Below are 15,752 nucleotides of genomic sequence, written 5' to 3'. Positions count from 1 at the left end.
GAATATGAGAGTGATGCAATGCTTATCGCATGTATGATTTTCCAAATGGATATTTGTTAAAACGAGGACAATTTCATGCGGGAAAATTTATTTAAAAATAAGAAATAAAATAATAAACAGATAAATAAAATAAAATTAAAATAAATAAATAAATAACCACTAAATAAGAAATACCAGAATTGTCCAACTCATAAAGTTACTTGTAATTTAAAGATGTAAACCCGAAACTAATACAATATAAACCATTTCAAGTTTTTACAGACCAACTTGTTCCAAATGGTAGGTGACCTCCATAATGCCTGCATAACTGCTCTTTCACTGTAGAACCGAGAAGGTATTAATCACAAATTTAACAGCATGCTATGAAATGCACTGTCCTGTAGAATCTTGCCATAAGGAATCTATTCCTTCAATTACAAATATGTGTTACGATGCTGTTAATATGTTGTTAAATAGAATCAGCATGATTTTCAGCAAAGAAAAAGGTATGAAAGACTCTAATTATTATATTATTTGAATTCTGTAAACAACGCCCTTGTGAAACACTGAAATCATGGAAATGGGGATGACAAAATTACATTAGTAAATCCCTTAGCAGAAAAATTGGCATTCAAATGCACGTTCATATCCTGAGGATGTTCAGAAATCTTTATATCATTACCATAGACATTATGAGAGCGTAGTTAATAAATAGGGATTTAAGAATCTAAAATTGTTTAAGCTATCGACTGAGATAATTTAAATTGCAAGTTACATAACCCTTAGGTTCATCTTCAAATGTTCTGTAGTCTCCCGCGTGGCGCAGTGGTTAGAGCATCTGCTCTAGGGTCGCGAAGTAAGGAGCTGATCCTTACGTTGCGGGTTCGAATCCCACTGCCGGACGCAGAGACCGGTCCTTCATACGAGACCGCATAAACCGAGGTCCCGTGTCGCAGTAGGTGCCGGCACGGAAAAGACCCCTCACTGCTCAATGGGCCCCATGCAGTGCCAAGGATAGGTCAAAATTTGTAGTCCTCCACCGGCAAGTGGTGGCGTCTCCATATGAGTGAAAAATTCTCGAGAGAGACGTTAAACAACAATCAATTAAATGTTCTTTATGGTGATTTATTGTTTAAGGGATAGGGACCTTTGTTTAATGATACGATTCAAAACTGGCATTTCCGGAGATACATGTACTAGAACCGAATTTCATTTTCCTAATTTGTAACTTCTTGAGGCAATATCAAAATTAAGAATACTTCTTTTTCTTTCTTACTGAATAAGCTTACACAGTAAATTTTATCTGTTGGAAGATATTGTCCCTTTTCAAAATATACATCATTAAGATGTAAAAGCAATTTAATTACATTGAAGTCTTGATTGCTGATGTCTAATGAAATTAAATTAACTTGTTCTTACTAAATATGCTAGGGGTCGTTTGTGAGAGAACAAAGTAGGTGCTGATCCACATAGTTTTACTCCTTCGGTCACCGTTGAACCGATAGATAATTGGACCTGCGTGTGCTTGCTGGGTGTGCTTGCTGACTCACCTATAAGAAATTGACTCTAGTGATCTGACTGGTATGGATGCTCTGACAACCAACAGTGGTGGGACATCTTTATTCGCTGGTTTAGGACATTATCCAACGGTGGCAACACTACTGCAATTTAGCTTGTAGATGCGGATCTTATGCAGTTTGTTGGATAAAACCTGTTGATGAGTCAATATTTTTTAAACAGTTCAGTAAAACAATAAACATATGATTTATTGCCATTAAATTCATGGCACACAACTCTGCTAGGCTCTCTGGGCTATGAATAATATAGCCATGTTCCCTCTACACTGGGGCTGCTAGCATGTGGCAAAGTTGCTCATTGGTAAGGATGGTTAGACTCTTTCTTATGTTTGTGTGTTCTCGCAAGTTCTTCAGAAGGTATCTGCTACTTAAAAATTAAAATTATATGAATATTTTTCCAAGTCTAAGGTGTCATATAACAAGAGGCCCAAGGGCCTTAACGGTCACCTGAGTATAATGCAACAATTTCGAAGTTAAGCCCTATAAAGCAAGAGAAGTAGGAAGATCAGGATCAACAAAATAATTAGTCTAGTATTCAGTATCAACTCATGAATTAAGTTCTAATCTGTCCCCCACTTAACACCATCACCATGCAGACTATTGACAAACTATTAGTGCTTCTGTACTATTTTTAAACCCATATTAAGACCTCTAGCATTGACCTCTCTTATGGTCTTTGAAGAACTTTTAATAAGATAAGTTATTTTTGTCTCATTTTTATTTATCTATTACTTACAGGTCTACCTGATTATTAAAACTAAGAAAGTACTTTTTTAATTATACAATAAACATTCCTGCATAATTATCTCATTCTATTAACCTTTCAAATACATTATTTACAGTGGTTAATTATCAAAGGTGAATGGAAAAGGGGAATAAATTCTCTCAGTAGAATACAAATTAATAGAGCCCTGTCCAGGATCAGAATGCTTAGACGAATGGTCCAGATGTTTGAAAATCTGGTAGAAATACACTTACTCATATCATTTAAACTTTTCCTCAGTTTGCTTCCGATATACCCAGAAGCAGAGAAGAATTTCACAGGTACAATGCATTTTCACTACAGATTCAACAAAGCCTTACCCTAACATCAGAACCCAAGACCAAGGGTCAAGAAATTTACAAATTTGGAAGAGTTACCCTCATCATCATAACTATGGACTTCAAAGAATTAACACTTCTCCACTATATTATCAGAAGCCCCCCCCCCCCATCGTTATGCCAGAACCCCTGACCCTAGGACCACAAGATTTAAAAATTCTCTTCAAAGCTCCCATTTTCATCATAGCTAAGCAATTTATTTATCAGCTCAACACTAGGAGCAGACAGGATTAATTAATGATTAATTAATAGAATTAATGCTTTTTCACTATATAATCAATAGACCCCCCCCTCCTCAAGAACCCTAAAAACTGAGGCCATATATTTAAAAATTTTGGAAGAGGCATCCTTGTCTATCATAATCATGTAATCATGCACTTAGTTTGTTTAAATAATCTCCAGTAGCAGAGAATAAGATTTTCAAAGAATCAATGCATTTTCACTATATAATCAATAGAGCCCCACCCTAACACCAGAGCCCCTGACCCTGGGGCCATGAAATTCACAATTTTTGAAAAGGCATCCTTATACATCATAATCATGCACTTAGTTTGTTTAAATAGTCTCCAGTAGCAGAGAAGAAGATTTTCAAAGAATCAATGCATTTTCACTATATAATCAATAGAGCCCCGCTCTAACACCAGAACCCCTGACCCTGGGGCCATGAATTTCACAATTTTGGAAGAGGCACTCTTTCTCATCATAACTATGTACTTAGTGACTTTATTTAATACCCAGGAGCAGAGAAGAAGATTTTCAAAGAATTAAAGCATTTTCACTATATAATCAATAGAGCCCCACCCTAACACCAGAACCCCTGACCCAGGGGCCATGGCTTTCACAATTCTGGAAGAGGCCCACCTCATCATAACTATGTACTTAGTTTATCACCTTAATGCCCAGGAGCAGAGGAGAAGATTTTCAAAGAAATAATGCATTTTCACTATATAGTTGATAGAGCCCCGCCCTAACACCAGAACCCCTGACCCTGGGGCCATGAATTTCACAATTTTGGAAAAGGTACTCTTGCTCATTATAACTATGTACTTAGTTACTTTATTAAATATCCAGAAGCAGAGAAGAAGATTTTCAATGAATTAATGCATTTTCACTATATAATCAATAGAGCCCCGCCCTAACACCAGAACCCCTGACCCTGGGGCCATGAATTTCACAGTTTTGAAAAGGCACTTTTGCTCATCATACCTATGTACTTAGTTCCTTTATTTAATACCCAGGAGCAGAGAAGAAGATTTTCAAAGAATTAATGCATTTTCACTATATAATCTATAGAGCCCCGCCCTAACACCAGAACCCCTGACCCTGGGGCCATGAATTTCACAGTTTTGAAAAGGCACTTTTGCTCATCATACCTATGTACTTAGTTCCTTTATTTAATACCCAGGAGCAGAGAAGAAGATTTTCAAAGAATTAATGCATTTTCACTATATAATCTATAGAGCCACGCCCTAACACCAGAACCCCTGACCCTGGGGCCATGAATTTCACAATTTTGTAAGAGGCACTCTTGCTCATCATAACTATGTACTTAGTTCCTTTATTTAATACCCAGGAGCAGAGAAGAAGATTTTCAAAGAATTAATGGATTTTCACTATATAATCAATAGAGCCCCGCCCTAACACCAGAGCCCCTGACCCTGGGGCCATGAATTTCAGAATTTTGTAAGAGGCACTCTTGCTCATCATAACTATGTACTTAGTTCCTTTATTTAATACCCAGGAGCAGAGAAGAAGATTTTCAAAGAATTAATGGATTTTCACTTAGTCTATATAATCAATAGAGCCCCGCCCTAACACCAGAACCCCTGACCCTGGGGCCATGAATTTCACAATATTGGAAGAGGCACTCTTGCTCATCATAACTATGTACTTAGTAACTTTATTTAATACCCAGGAGCAGAGAAGAAGATTTTCAAAGAAATAATGCACTTTCACTATATGATCTATATAGCCCCAACCCTGGGGCTAGAACCCCTGACCCTGGGGCCATGAATTTCACAATTTTGGTAGAGGGCTCAATGCTTATCACAATGATGCCAACAGTTTGACTGCTTGATGTCCAGGAGAAAAGAAGAAGATTTTTAAAGATTGCATTATTTTTGGTGGTTTTAGCCCCACCCCTCAGGCCCCTGGGGGGCAGGGACCATGAAATTCACAATTTTTGTTCCCCTTCACCTATAGATGCTATATACCAAATTTGGTTGAAATTGGTTGAGCGGTTCTAGAGAAGAAGTTAAAAATGTTCAAAAGTTAACGCACGACGGACGACGCACGATGCACGACGACGGACGAAAACAGATAGCAATAGGTCACCTGAGTGACTCAGGTGACCTAAAAAGAGGACGCCACAAACCAACAACTGAGTAGTAAACAAACATCTACATCATCATGATCATCAAAATAAATGCAACAGCATTGAACAAAAAGAGTAAACTTCCTATCTTAGACTAACCTTGTTAGCAAAATATTAAAAACATATTGATAATAATAAATTATTAAAACAATGAGAGGATCTGCTTTGACTAAATTGGCAGAGCTCTACCCATTTGACCAATAGAAAATTAAATAAATATTGATAAATCAGAGGTAATCTATTTACTCCATTACAAAAGAATAGAATGTCACCCGTGTTAAAGTAACCCACTATTTGGAACACATACTTTGTAGCAAATGGGGGAAATATCATTATACTCTACTTAATATAAACTTTAATCACCATGAAATGAATTGTTACCACATAAAGAGGTAATAGAGCATATAAACTTTAAACCAAACCAGTAAAAATATGGATAGCTTCGACCCATATGCCAACATATACACTCCGTACAAAACCATGAACAATACGGGTAACTCTGACCCATAGGTACGTAAAAACTCTAAACTAGATAAAATCATGCTACATAAGACGCAAATTATGTCGTTATGTTTAAAAACAATAGATAACTATGACTCCTTGGTATACATATAAATTTACAAATATAGCACCAAGAAACTCTTTTAACGTTAGTACGCCAAAGCATCACCTATTAAAACAATTGATCATGGTAAATTCCATTCATCTGACCACAGTTAAAATAACTTGATAAACAAACTCCAACTCAAAACGTCCAGAACGACCTAAACTCCGTTACTGGTACAAAGAAACACTAAACCCTGTACTTATTTTAAACATGTGGATAGGTACATAAAAACTATGAACCCAGATTCCCACACAATAAGTACAATTCAGGCCTAAACTCTGTACTATTGCTTAACAACGTGAGTAGGCACAAATATACTTTGTACCCAGACTCCCACATAATAAGTACGTATATACGGCCTAAACTCTGTACTATTGCTAAACAACGTAGGTAGGTACAGATATACTTTGTACCCAGACTCCCACACAAGAAGTACATATATACGGCCTAAACTCTGTACTATTGCTAAACAACGTGGGTAGGTACAGATATACTTTGTACCCAGACTCCCACACAATAAGTACATATATATACGGCCTACTCTGTACTATTGCTAAACAACGTGGGTAGGTACAGATAAACTTTGTACCCAGACTCCCACACAATAAGTACAAATAAGGCCTAAACTGTATTATCGTTAACAACGCGGGTAGGTTCATATATACACTTTGTACCTCTACTTCCACACGATAAGTACAGAAGGCCTAAACTCTATATCACGTATCAATAATAAACAAACTGGAATAAAAACTCTCTACCATAGTTCTCTACAAATTCTGTACCAAGATTAAACACTATGAGAAACTTTGATTCATATGGTACATATAGATCTGTATAACCATGTCTAAATGAATAATTACAACATAAGACGGAAACCATTGTCATTATGATAACCGAACAATAGAGCAATTTCTGTTTTATAAAATACTTTCCACAAAACTGCCTGCGTAATTATTAATATTTGGAAAATATTAAATGCTTGGCACAGAAATTCATATCCTTGCCTTTACTCGATAGCATTGGCTGACAAACTTTATCTATATGACCTTAATATTCATAGCTTAATCCAAGTATAAGCAACCCACTGTGCAATAAAATGGAATGTTATACTGGCCTTAATAATTAAGACGACTGCATTCCTTATACATCGAAGAAACTTCCGCAAGGGCTGGTCGTGCGAGGGGGTGCAGCACAGATGTCCACCATCTGGACCTGATAGCTCAAGTTCTTCCTGAAACCTTAGTGGCACCAAAACTGAATCCCTGATAAAGACTAGGTCAAGGTCTCCAGCTGCGTATTCGTTTTCACATCAACGCCATCCCGCAGACACTGGCAATTATTATCAAAACTCCTTGCCAAACAACTCCGTGTCGTCATTGATATTAATGTGTCCGGTTAAAGTCGTTCAATTATCAAATTCACTTATATTATTTCAAAATCTGGAGCAAAACTACGTTTGCCGGAAAAATTAAAATAACCACAGAATATTATCACGCGCCCTATGTGGGAATCTCCGTCCATCAAATTTCTGAAAGAGTGCCAGTCCGAAACACAACACAATATTAATCAAGTCCAATCATCAGAAAAATATACACCACATGGGTATTGAAATATCTGTACATACATGTCTGTATGATCCGCGCACATCTACCACCAATACTATCGGTCAAATAAACGATAAAATACACTCAAACAGTACAAACTGTGCCAGTACTCGACAGTATTTTGCTTTTCTTTTAACGTCAGGTACTCGACAGAATGAGAAAGCACGCCTCCTGGATGACTATAACGATCACAAAAAGTTGTAATGTCTTCAAATTAGACGTGCCTCGTGTAAACGGTGGTCAGCGTGCGGGTATCAAAATACAACTGACTCGCTAAGCTGACCACGTGACGTTATACCATCCTTGGCTAGGCGAAATTAATTAGTACATTGGCCAAGGCGTGGATCTAAAAAAATTTTACAATAAAGGAAGTTTACAAGCATTTAAGTCTTATAGAATCCTCTACATAAATACCCGCATTAAATACATAAATACAATTATTATTCTGATAATTGTTGTTTGAGTTTTCATATATTTCATAGGCAAAATAATGGTCTGTCAATTATCAAAATTGTTTTTCAAAAACATTTTGTCCTGCAACAACTTCATTGATATTCCGAAACCAAATGCTTCAATGCAGAATAGCACAGTTTGTTTCATGAAATGTGTCAATACACAGATTCAGCTAAATCCAGTTCTTCAAATGGCAGTTGGGTGCCACAGTTTAATGAGAGAGATATAGTTATTTGAATTTTCTTATTCATTGAATTTAGTTGCATGTGTAATTCTTCTTCAAGTTTGAAGTCATCCTCTTGATTCTGTTTTGCATTTAAATATTATCAGTGATATATTTTGAATCGTTGAACAAAGAAATTTGAAAGAATATTTATCTCTTTCGTATATTTATTTAGGCAATTAAATGGCTATTTTTTTTTTTTTTTTTTTTTTTTTTTTTTGGCTTTTATTGTATTTTTTTCATATTATGATAATAATAATAAACATGTAACATGCAATGTAAACTTACAGTTATATCAATCAGTATCATAAAAAACTGTATATCTCCCACAAATCATGAAATACATGTAACTTATACCATCTACTTGTATATATAAAATACATGGTTACTGTCTTGAAATATAAGCGATATTTGGGCGAGGGTAAGAAAACGTGATAGAGGGCGAGGCTTGCCGAGCCCTCTATCACGTTTTCGACCCGAGCCCAAATATCGCTTATATTTCAAGACAGTCTCCGTGTATTTTGTTTATCCTGCAACATATTTTTACATGACCTCCAAAACGAGCTATTTTCAACCGATTTAGGTACATCTCTACAGTTGAAACTAAGATGCCATGGCGTAAACATTGCAATATTCATGACGTCACAATGCTTTTAGAACGTCGGAATACATGCAGAGGCTTTATTAGGGCATTGACCGAATAAAGCTTTGGTTTATTAGGTTACCTTTATTAGGTCAATACAAAAGGTAGTTGCAGGATAAAAATAGATACATGTATTACATGTTCATTATTATGTCCAAATAAATAGATTAAAGCGATTGTTACTTTCTGATTAAGACTTTAAGTCTAATTTGATCACATAGTTCTATAAATAATGCAATTATAACTGTGAGTTTAGAGAAAATGATTACAATGCATCTACTGTTGGTTGCTATATCTAAATTACTATTAAAGAAATACAGAAATTTCTTAGTAAGCAATTTCTTTTCCAAAAAAAAAAAAAAAAAAAAAAAAAATTAAAAGGGCATGGAAACTTTATCATTTTTTAATAAAATCCAAATTCGATACAAATACTGAATACATGTATTTATAGAACTTAGACAGCCAGCAGAATACTGTAATTAAAGAAACAATGTATCACCTATCCCCTGTGTACCCAATACAATTTTTCGACAGTTTAACTTATCTAATTGAAGAATATATATGTTAATCATTCCATCATTTAAAAAGTTAAATTTCATTTTTAAAATTAGATTGCAAGAAATGGGTCAGTACAATTCTATGTCGGAAATGGCGAAACATTTTTCAAAGTATAATTCGATTTTTCGTCTGTTTATTTAGACGATGCCGTCGAGCCGAGTTTTCAATCACTCAGTTTGAAAAAATGGTGTTTGGATTAATCATGAATATGTTGAAAATTCTCGAATTTTGAAAATAACAATTTAAATGTAAATCTTTCCTATAATACTACACCAAAATGACGGCAGATAAAGGACAAATTAACACGATGGTAAAATGAACAGACCCGACAGCTAGAGATAACCTTGGAAACAGTATCAGGTCATTTAAATATTCCTTTTCCAATGAATAACCTTCACAAGACAATCACAATGATAAAACTTTCTTTTGTTTGTTGCTTCAGGACATACGCAACATAGTTCGAACTTAATTGTATTTTTCCCTGGAGTTGAAGAGTTCCAATACTTAAAGGAACTATGTGGTACATTTAAATGTCTACATGTAAATGTGCTATTGTACCTTCTTTTAAAACAAGTTTGGACAAACAAAACATCTAGATTATACGTTTAGTAATTTTTGTATATTTTTCTTTGAATTATACAAGAATTTTCATCAATTGATATTTAAATTAAGAATATCTTGAAAAATTATCAGTAGGTAAGGTACGTTGCGTATGTCCTTAACGTCCCTCACGAGAATTTTTCACTCATATGGAGACAACACCACTTGCCGGTGGAGGGCTGCAAATTTAGACCTATACTCGGCACTCAGGGCTATTGAGCAGTGAGAGATCTTTTTCGTGCCAGCATCTATTGCGATACGGGACCTCGATTTATACGGCCTCATCCGAAGGACCGGGGTCTCCACGTCTCGCAGTGGGACTCGAAACGGCCACGTAAGGATCAACTCCTTACTCCGCGACTCTAGAGCAGACGCTCTAGACTTACCACTGCGCCAAGCGGCTGACTTTACTCTCAAAAACTGGTAGCAGTTGTAGAGAAAAATAAAAATTACAACAAATACAAATGACAATGCGCATTGCGTGGCAGAATTTATCAGGAGAGCGAACTCATTTGATATGATAATGTTTCGATTCTTTTTCTTCACCGGTACTCAACACATGTCCAGAAATTTAAAAAAAAAAAAAACGAAAAATGGAGCGACGATTGACTGGGTTGACAATTTTGTCGAATGTTTTGCAAAGCTGGTTTTGATGTCCAAACAAATTTTCATCTGGAAGAAATGTTGGTTTGTGGAATGTCTTCAGATGAAATAAAACAGAAGAAATGGCTGCCCTCGGTGTCACTTCTGTTTCCAGACTGTGAAAGTAATGATAAAAATAATTTACATGTATCACAAGAATAACAATGCTCTTGACATATTTTCATTGACTTAAATGATTAATGCCATTTTATGTATTTCAGAGACACACCATCCAAGCGGTGGAAGGCCTGTTTTCCACGCAAGTTCCGTCGTTCAGAACACTTTCATGTGGTAAACAACAACTTCCCCCACCGCTTTTTTTTTTTAATTAATGTCTGATGAATCATGCAATACTGGCAAAAATTATGTAGATTTTTTTGACTAAGATTCAATTTTTTTGTGTACATATTAAAAGTCAAAATATGTTTCCGACTGAATACTTTTTGTAAGCAAATTGAACGTGCTTGCACTGGTTGAAACTTATTTTACTATAGTTGAATACGCTCCTGGAACATTTTTTGACCATGAGACAAGGACATGCCCCCTTTGTCCGAAAGGTCAATATCAACCAAACACTTGACAGGACTCGTGCATAGAATATGTCCGAAATCTCAAACAATGCGAAATAAAGGAGCACAGAATTTGAAAGAATACATACATGTAGGTACACTCAAATATTTCTAAATAAGTTTGAAAGTTTTTTGGGAGGTATAAGATTTGATATAAAATAAATCACATTTATCACTTTATTTTGTTTCAACCGTGTTTTAGATGTCATCTGTCAAAGGTGACTTGCTTTGAGCTTACCTTTTCAGAAAAATATATCTTAATTTGGATTTTATACATGAATTTAAAGCTAACATGACATGGCATACGCCATTTTCGATATTACTATCTACGATATCAGCACCGGGGTATACTCTTCGCATTCGTTACACCTGACTGCTTCATTGTCACAGGTATCGGCGTGGAATGGCGACCCGTGTTCGTGCTGGTTATCTTGCATTACCTTTGTTTACATTTTCTTGCAGTTTCGTGTATTTGTTTGTATACTGCACTGAGCTGTGCAACTGTTGTAAGTCCCTTTTGTATCTTACTTTCCTGCATTAGAAGTAAAAAAGTTATTTTTTTTGTCTCTACCGAGTGCCATATAGCATACGTTCGTCTACACCGGTGACGATTGATTACACTGACCAGTGACTAAGTGAGCGGCTCTTTATGAATAGGGGCCCTCAGATATAGCGAGAGTCCAATCGAATATGGCGGACAAATTTCTTTTACGAATCGTGTTCAGCTTTAATTTTCTACAGAGGAATGTGACCCTGGGAGTTGGTCTCTAGATGACACTCCAGCATGTTCTTTGTGCTTGGAGGGATACTACAGTGAGACATATGGTCAAGACCAATGTATAATGTGTCCAAATTCCCGGACTACACACCACGAGGGATCAAAGACATCAACCGATTGTAAAGCTAAAATTAAACGGCATTCTAATTGAATTTACAATTTCGAAATTTACAACTTCAGTATTTTATTTTTTCTGTCTTAGTATAAATGTTCCGTACACTGATACTCTTTTCATGGGTTGTAGATTTTGATATTGCCTTATTGCATAATACAAGCAAAATAACAAAAGAATTTGCTGTTTCCAAAACGGTCAAGGAATTTGTTTTGAAAATGTGGATAAATGTTACTGATGACAAAGCTCTATTATTAACTCTGGATAGTCAAAAACTTATCAATAAACTTCGAGATGGTACTGGATAAGAACCCTGCATGTATAGTATTTACTGGCTATTTGGACATTAGCAAATTGAAATCCCCCAAATAGCAACTATTTCCCGAGGCGCAGCCGAGAAAAACACTGTACATGTAGTTGCTGTCGAGGGGGACAATAAACTTCCTATTGTGCGAAAAGTCAGTAAATAAGTTTTTTAATTATTCCGAAGCAGACTCTAATTGTGTCATTCACAATCCGGATAAAATCAGAAGAGTTACGAGATGAAATGCAAGGGAAATGGATCCGGAAAGTTGTCGGTGAATTGACAATAGTTCGATGACAATACCACCATGGGCAAATATCACAAAACTATTCCACGGTAGGGGATGTTTACAAAAAAATGTTTACAAAAAAAAAAGCAGGTTTATTTTTCATACCTTTATTTTAACCCTTATTATAATCATATTTTTTATTACTGTTTTTATTTTATTCCCTATTTGAAAACAGAAGGTCAAGTTAAATAAAATCAATACAAGTTTCTTCTCTTGTCGAAAAACATCATTTTTTCTCTCTGATATACGTGTACCAGTCTGGTAACTATTTTTTTTCTCTAAAAGACTGTATCTTTTACAATTGATGTGTCATATAAATTTACCGATATATCACATATAGACTAATGCAGCAGCTGCAGTAGTCTCGCTTTCGACAGAATCTCGTACTCGAGATAATGACATTGTCCGACAAACCGGCCTTGAGAATTAACCTTGCGAGTTATCATTAGGATATATTCGATTGAATAAAAGAGTAAAGTTTATACCTACTTAGTATGTCAAGTTTTCTTCTCTTTGCCATTTGTCAGCAATTGACATCTGTAGCGTAGCGCATGACAAAATCCCTTATGGTGTGTAAATTCTAAAACACAATAATATGATTTTTCTAATATTGGTCTTCCTATCATCAAAGAAATTGTTATGATAATAATTATTCTGATTCTACACACAAGCACTCCGAGGTCGATATAAGATGCTGTAGTTTTTCATTGAAAATATCTATACAGTTTTTGGAGACCAGAATCATGCAACATCTTAAGCTTGAGTCAAAATCATTATGATGTACTAAAATGTTGTAGATGTCAAGCAGATCAAAATTAACATATTTATCAATTTTGGTTTACAAAAGTGTTGTTACGCATCTGCAAATTTTGAGATTAATTAAATAATTAATTGATAAGTCATTCTACAACCGATTGAAAAATTGATTTGAGTCTAAGTCCGTTTTATTAACTTGGGCCCTCTGCCAACAATATGTTGGAATCCCCATGGGAACTAACTGTGCCCCATTATAAGCAGATCTGTTTTTGTTCATATGAAGTAGATTTTATTCCAAAACTTCTACGTGAAAAAAAGTTTCTTGCTATGGCCTTCGATTCTACCTAATTATAAATTAATCGACAGGGACGGGGTTATTGAAATGAGTACTTGTAATTTACTGTATTTAAATACATTTTTTTTTCAAAGTAATTGAAAGTATCAGTGATTGAGTTTGCTTTCAATTACAAGTAATTGAATGTATTTAAATATATTGAAAAAATGTCATGTATTTTTCAATTACATTTTGATTACATTTCAAATACTTTATTTTTCAAGTTACATATTTTTAAAAAAAAAATGCTTTTAAAAATTATCATGATGCAAAGCAGTACCGTTTGGCATGAATTGTGTTTATTCAATAATTAAATGCATCTAGAATTATGTTTATACGGCATAAACACACTGCCTAGGGCAATAGGAAAGGTCAAATTTAATAATGTTGCTGCTTTAAAATATTCATGTATTTGTTGTTCAATTTTTTTGGAAATAAAACTAAAGTAATTGATAGGTATTTATCTACATTCTTCAAAGTAATCGAGAGAAATTAATTACATTTGTTAAAATCAATTAATTGTAATAATTACAAGTAATTGACAAAATTATCAAATGATGTATTTGAATGTATTTAATTACATTTCAAAGTAATCGACCCCAACCCTGTTTATCGACGACGTTTTATTATAAAATAATAAGCACTTTCATTACCTATGTTGCTTTGATATATCATATTGAACTTAAAATAAAAGACACCACAGAGTCTGACAAATCTGTTCAATAATTGAAAGCATTGATGACAATCGGACAACTAAACTTTATGACAAACGTGATGAATTCAACTTTTCTATTTAACGTCCCTTACTTATGTAGCAATTTACATGTACCATTATCACCTGCACATGGAGTTTGCATGTTTAACGTTCGAACAACTTCTAAAAAGAGGCAGGCTACATAAGGATAAAATACATAGTACAAAGGTTCAAAGTCATTTTGTTTATGATATCTTTTTATGTATATATAGAAAATTTTAATGCATTATGCTTTTAATTATTGGTCGGATGTACCGTAGAGAAGTTACTTTTAGAAATAAGTATGTCTAAATTTTTAAAAATCTCTAATCGTATGAGAGTAGCAGGCAAACTGTTTGTATGAATGATATATAGAAACTATCTTTGAAAAGTCAATATACAATATTACCACTTATACGAGCCTGGTCTCGGATAAGTGAGTTTATTTCAGTAACCCTAGTAATATTTATCTATTCCGTATAAGTTACGTACATTCGGATAAATATAGATTTTCACCCTTAGTCACAAGCTATCATTCCGGATAATTGAGGTCCATTCGTATATAGTCTAATAGTAAGTTCTCTTCTACCTCCTTTCTCAAAGAATCGATTAAACGGTAAGGTCATGGAAAATTTTTGGGAGTTAAATTGTGGCAATGTTTTAAATTTTACCCACCCACCCTCCTCTTGTTTTTAGAACAAATACTGCTGCTTTTTGTTATGTCATTGTAGCTGAAGACTGCTTGCTTCGTCCAGCTTCCACAAAAGCCTATGTCGCGGTGGTGGATTATGTGTGTTCGCATATTCCGTAAGGACAGCTTGCTTGGTCCAGCACCTACATCAGCCTACGTGGCGATGGTGAATTTTGTGTGTTTGCGTATTCCGTAAATACAGCCTGATTGATCCAGCGTCCACATCAGCCTATGTGAAGGTGGTGAAATCTGTGCGTTTGCGTATTCCGTGATGACTGCCTGCTGGGTACAGCGTCCACTTCAACCGATGTCGCGGTGGTAATTCTGTGTGTTTGCGTATTCCGTCGCACCTCAACGCAACTGGAGGAGTGCAACACATATTCTTACGCTCATTCCATTGTTTATCCTATTGCACATGTAAATTGAAATTCAGGATTTGAATTTGTGCATTGGCTTGTAATTGACAAGCAGTTGACTTGATTGATATTGAATTGATTGATTGATTGAATTTGATTGATTGATAATTGAATTGGTGACGTTCATGCACTTGTGACCTACCCAGTGCATGATCCGCCCGATTTGGGTCGTCACATTTGTTGTATTGATTGTTGATTGTGGGGCAGCCCTGTGGTAGCCCCAGCAAATTGATCACCGCGGCCAGAAGCGCCAAATTAAACAAGCAAAATAATATCTGTTGTTTGTTTGATTAATAGGGAATCTGCAATAAACAATGAGATAATAGCAAAATCTATCTTTCAGTTTGTTAGAATAATGCCACATGATTCAAAAGTCTCGGTGTTTGATAGAGTTTCAGCTGGTCATACT

This window comes from Saccostrea echinata, unplaced genomic scaffold, assembly GCF_033153115.1.
Source record: "Saccostrea echinata isolate AGI-Se365-2 ecotype Australia unplaced genomic scaffold, CSIRO_AGI_Sech_v1 ptg000054l, whole genome shotgun sequence".
In the NCBI taxonomy this organism is placed as follows: Eukaryota; Metazoa; Mollusca; class Bivalvia; order Ostreida; family Ostreidae; genus Saccostrea; species Saccostrea echinata.
Note: the sequence above shows the minus strand (reverse complement) of the source record.